The sequence below is a fragment of the Panthera pardus genome, unplaced genomic scaffold (genome assembly GCF_024362965.1).
Source record: "Panthera pardus isolate Hobbes unplaced genomic scaffold, ASM2436296v1 HiC_scaffold_21, whole genome shotgun sequence".
Lineage (NCBI taxonomy): Eukaryota > Metazoa > Chordata > Mammalia > Carnivora > Felidae > Panthera > Panthera pardus.
The window spans coordinates 4,026,930-4,032,929 of NW_026526777.1; positions in this window are offsets into that span (position 1 = coordinate 4,026,930).

Consider the following 6,000-nt stretch of genomic DNA (forward strand, 5'->3'; position numbering starts at 1 on the left):
ATCTCAAACCCAATTCCTCGCCAGCTCTAATTGCCAGGGATTTGCATGAAAACCATCGCATGCTATCTAATTATTCTGACAACAGCAGCCGCCGTCTGGGCACAAGGAGAATCTCAGCTTTAATTAACAACAATGCACCTTGCAGACCAATGTGACTGTTCAGGTTAATTAACAAGTCCAAGTCCTTCCAAATGGAACACGCGCATCTTTGGGGTGATTTGGGGGGGAGGGCTGTGGGGCACGCAGGGGGCGGGGCCGGCTGAGAAAGGAGCTCCCCGCAAAAGTGGGCGTCGCCTCTGGGGCCCGGGGCCTACGTGGACAGAGGGGATCCCCAGGACACAGAGCCCCTTGCAAAACTGGTTTAGGGGAAGTGGGGGCACAGTTGTAGGGGATTTCAGCCGTCTGTGTGGAACACTTAGATTTCGGAGACCTCAGACACGTTTGTATAAACGAGAGGAAGAAGTCCTCACAATTCTTAAGCATGTCTCACTGGCCGCCCAGGTGTTTGGGAACTGGGTTTTGTAGCATGAGAGCCCCAACTGTCCCAACGCCGACGTGTCTCTCCACGTTTCTTTGTTTTTGTTTGTACCGTATTTGGGGGGCACTTAATGTTGCCTACTACTCCCGAAGATTCCCAGAGAACGTTCTGAGCCCTGCAAACTGCGTCTTTCTGAAGGGCCCGAGGCTTGTCTTCTCCCTCGAAGTCGGGTGTTACTAGTGTTTGGGGAAGAGGGAATCATAGGTCTCTTGGGAAATCTGATGAAAGTTACCAAATCTCTCTTTGGGACAACAGAATATTACATCCACAGTTTGTCATGGAGTCCTTCCTCACTGCCCTTGGAGTTTAACTCTGGCCTTTCACACGAGCACGACTTCTGTGATGGATTGTGGCTTCACCTCGCCCTTGCTCCCCAAGCTTGAGGCCCAGTGACCTAAAGAATGTGCTGTTCCTTGGATGGGCAAATCCCATTTCTATTCTGGGCTTTGCACAGGACATCCCTTCTGCCTGGACTGTTCCCTGTGCACTTTATGGGACTGGTCCCTTCTCATCCCTGGGGTCTCGACGCAAATATCTCCTCTTCCCAGGCTGACTTTTCCTGACATGCAGTGTGATGTAGCCCCACCGCCACCCCCACGCACCCAATTATTCTCCACCGATTCGCCAGGAGGTTTCCAGTGTGTATGCATCATACACTGCCATGTCCCTTTTCTTCATTTGTTTGCTACCACTTTACTGCTGATCTGCACCCCCCCCCCCCCCACCCTCACCACCACAGAAAAGCAAGTATCAAGAGTACAGGAGCTTTTTCTCTGTTGTGACTGGAACATAGAGCTCAGCAAATGTGTGCTAAATATGTGAATGAATTAATTTCATATGAATCAAGTGTGGACTCCCACCCTGGAGGGTTTCCAAGCTCCTAGGAAAGAGGAGCAAGTAAACAGCCCCAGAGCCCCCAGCTCCTCTCCAGAAGCCCCCCAGGGTACCTCTCTGGGCCTCCAAGGGCTACACACGGCCAGGGTTGGGGGCTGAAGAGACTGGGGGACTGTCGCACAAGATTTCTGGCCTGGGAACCTGTTTTCTCTGTCAACTTTGGGCCAGGGGCAGCCAGGGGACTCACCACAGTCCCTGAACCTCAGGTTGGAGTGATGCTTGTTTTCCTTCGGGACAGTGCAGCTTTGGACAGCAGGGGCGAGCCAGGAGGACTGTCATCCTTCATATTTACCTAAGGAAAAGGGAGTCCCCAGAGAGGCCCCCAAGTTCAAGGAGACTGTCTTCCACCGGCTCAGAATCAAATTTGGAGCCTGGCCACCTCTTCAGATTTGATCACACTCAGGGAGGGAACCCACACTTTTTGTGGGCCTCAGAGACATTTTGGCCTTCCTGCCATTTGTTCCTTATCATTCCTTCTCCTCAGCTTCAGTTCCAGCCCAGCTCCCCCCACCCCCATTCCCTTCCTGACCTCTGAACTCTGGTTCCTTCTCTCACCTCCGATAGCCCCACCCCCACCCACTGTGGCAATTCATTTTCTTGAAACTCTGGGCATTTAGTCAGGTTAACCCTTTAAGGCACTTAGGGGTGTGTAACTCATTTCATTTCAAAGATGTATTTTTTTTTCAACGTTTTATTTATTTTTGAGAGAGAGAGAGAGAGAGAGTGTGGGCAGAGGAGGGGCAGAGAATGAGGGAGACACAGAATCCAAAGCAGGCTCCAGGCTCCAAGCTGTCAGCACAGAGCCTGACACGGGGCTTGAACCCACTAACCATGAGGTCATGACCTGAGCCGAAGCTGGACGCTTAACCGACTGAGCCACCCAGGCGCCCCTAAAGGATGTATCATTGAGTGCCTACTAAGTTCAGGACCCTGGGACAGGTACCAGCAGACATAGAAATGACTCACACAACTCTAGACATCCACATCTCCCTGGACCCATCTGGTCCCTTCCTGTCCCCTTCCTTCCTTGGTTCTCAGGATTTCCCAGCCCTCTCCTTAATAATCTTAATGGACACACAGAAACCCCACGAGACCTTGGTCACCTTGATTGCTCAGTCCAGGCTTCTATTTCACAACTAAAGACCCTTAACAAATCCCAAAGCCCCTCATCAGCGCGTGGTCCTGCCTCACTGTCACGGCCAGGAATGCTCTTCATGTACAGATGCAGAGAAGATACAAGAATGAAGGGCATTTTCCCCTTATATGCCCGGGGGGTTGGGGGGGGGGCGGTGGATTGTGGAAGGGCAATTACCCAGAGGGGAGGGAACGGGTATGGAGCGGCGGGGGAAGAGAGTGTTTTACAAATCAGTTGCCCTTTCCTGTCAGTGACCTGACGAAGGGGTGAGGAAGAGTGGAAGGTCTGTGCTTGCAGCCCGGAGGCTCCAAAGGCCTTCTCGTGTGCCTCCTCCCTGCATCCACTCCTTCGCTCTCCGGGATGGAGCCGCACACCCCACGTTCCTGACTGACTGACAGAGGGAGATCCCTGGCAGTGTCGGGAGCGCAAGTGGGTCGGAGGGGAGGCCACCGGGATAGCAAAAACTGCAGAGATTAAACACAAGGTAATAGAAATTAAGGCAAAACTGCCTTTTAAAAAAATTACTTGCACAAAAACAGGATGTAAGAGACCTGACTCAACAGAAGTTCTTATATATTTAAAAAAAAAAACAAAAAACAAAAAAAACCTTGCAGGTTTCCTTGGCCACAGGCTTGAGATGATTCAATAGTGTGTGTGGCGGCCAAAAAGCGAATGAGACTCAAGCTGCACTGAGAACCGCAACGTTCAGGACAAGGCAGGGCACCCCAACGTGCCTTCCTGCCCTGCCCAGGCCAGCTTTGCCATGGAGGGCTCAGCTCTGGGGGCCACGCTAACAAATCAGAGCTCTTTAAAGGGGCGTGGGGACGCCTGGGTGGCTCAGCGCATCAAGCGTCCGACTCTTGGTTTCAGCCCGGGTCGTGATCTCGCACTTGGTGGGTTCAAGTGCCGCGTCGGGCTCTGTGCTGGTGGGCTCACTGGTGGTGAGCCTGCTTGGGATCCTCTCTCTCTTCCTCTCTCTCGAAATAAATAAATAAATAAATAAACTTAAAAAAATAAAGGGGAGTGGATAAAATGACAGCAATGTGGAGACAAGGCTACTTCTCCACGGAGGGGCTGAAGGAGCAGGGGAGGTGGGTGGGACCCCCAACTCTGGGAAAATGTCGAAAACACACAGCTACCTTCACGTAACCGGATGGCTGTCCTGCGAAAGGAGCTTGAGGTCAGAGTGCAACTGCAGATGTAGAACTGGGAACACCGGACGGGGAGAAGTAACCCAGACTGCTTTTGACTGAATGTTAAGAAAGGTTTTCCACAAGCGATGACAGCTTACAGGGGTCGGCTGTGGCATTCCTGTTATTGTAAATAATGCACGCGCACACACACACACACACACAGAACTCTGCACCGCTCTGTGCTCTTGTGTTACAGGGGTGAACATATCCGAGCTCCGCTTTGCCCTTGTGGGGTCTGGAGACAAATGGGAGAGGTAGAGATTATGCACCTACACACACACAGATACATCGTGCATGCTGTTCAGTGCTGTTACAGGAAGACAGAGCCGCTACCCTGTGAGAATAAGAGGACAGATCTGATTTGAGTTATGAGCTCACAGTTCCAGAAAGGATTCGGGCTGAGGCCGAACAGGAACGAATCCTCAGACATAGCGGAGGGGTGTCCCATGCACTGGGACAGAGCCAGAACCAGTGCAGCAGCTTTCCTCCAAATGGACAGGGCAACAGGGCTGTCTGGGGAGAGGCGTTCAGTAGTCCTTGACTCGATTCGAGATATTCTGAACCAGAATATTTGGTAGCAGAAGACTCTGTGAGAATCCGTGATGATAGGTTAAATGAGAGAGCTAGACCAGAATCCCTCTTCTTTGATGCCGGTGGCTGTGTTCCCCCCTGGTGATGATTTTAATCTCTATGCTTGGATCCTTGAATTAAAGTCCCCTGGCTCAGAGCTGGGATACTTTGGTCTCTTGCAAACCTGGTCTGTAGAACAATGAAGGGATTCTTAACCAGATATGTGCCTGACCTGAATCTTTCCAAGCGGTGGGTACCATTCCAAGCACTGATTGCTGCAAAAAAAAAAAAACAAAAACAAAAAACAAAAAAAAAAAAAACCCAAAAGCAAAAAAAAAACCTGTAGCTGGTGCCTGGGGTCCCTCTAGTGGTCAGAAGTTGTCACTTCGGCTCCCCTTTCTGTCTAGATCCTGATTTGGCCCTGAATTCTTAGATGGTATCTGCTCTATAAGGTCGAAGGGGCACTTTGAAAGGAAAGCAGAGAAGTTGAAATACAGATTTTAGAAAGCTCTTCCCTAGAATTGGCACTAAGAAATAGAGCTAAGAACAAAGTAGAACTTAGAACTAAGGAAATGCTTACCAATTACTTGCCCCCTGCCCCTTGTTGCCATGTTTGGATGGTCTTTTTTTTTTTTTTTTTTTTTTTATTAAGTTTATTCAGGGGCACCTGGGTGGCTCAGTCGGTTAAGCCTCCAACTTCGGCTCAGGTCATGATCTCACAGTTCATGAGTTCCAGCCCCGCGTCAGCTCTGTGCTGACAGCTCAGAGCCTGGAGCCTGCTTTGGATTGTGTCTCCCTCTCTCTCTGCCCCTCTCCTGCTCGCATGCTCTCTCTCTCTCAATCTCTCTCTCTCTCTCTCAAAAATAAACATTTAAAAAAATTAAGAAAATAAAATAAAGTCTTATTTATTTATTTTGAGAGAGAGAGAGCACAGGCAGAAGAGGGACAAAGATGGAGAGAGAGAATCCCAAGCAGGCTCCACACTGTCAGCGCAGAGCCCGATGCCCAGTTTGAACTCCACGAACCGTGAGATCATGACCTGAGCTGAAGTCAAGAGCCAGACGCTTAATAGACTGAGCCACCCAGATGCTCCTGGATGATCTTAATTTAGGTACCTCCTGGTAACCAGAGTAGACAGCTCCACAGGACGCCCAGCCATCGGCCAGGGATTCCAAGGTCGTCTCTGTTCCCTGAGGAAGTACACGGGGTATGTGTATGAGGACTGGGAGTTTGGACAGAGCACTGGATGGAGCTGGGACAGCTGGGTCGTGGCGTTCTGAGCTCAGCCACTCGGCTTTCTGAGCCTCCGTGTTCCCACTTGAGAAGAAGCAGGTAAGGGCGCCAGTCCTGCCTGGCTCACAGATCTGACTTCAAGATTCAACGAACTGACAGATGCGGAAGCTGTAAAATGAGCCACGGCGAGGAGAAGAGCGCCACGATTAGCATTAAAGGAGAGTCCGTCCCCGCAGGCAGCTGGCAAAGTGTCCACGCCTTCTGGGCCGTCCACTCCCCCCACGTGTAAATTCCGGCAAAGGCAGTGATGCGCCAGCTCCCCGGACGGGCGTCCTCCCTCCAGCTCCGTTCCTGTGTCTCCACTCAGCCCTGGGACCCAAAGGCTAACAGAATGTGCCAGAGACAGAGTAACAGGGAGCTCCAAGGAAGCGCTCCTT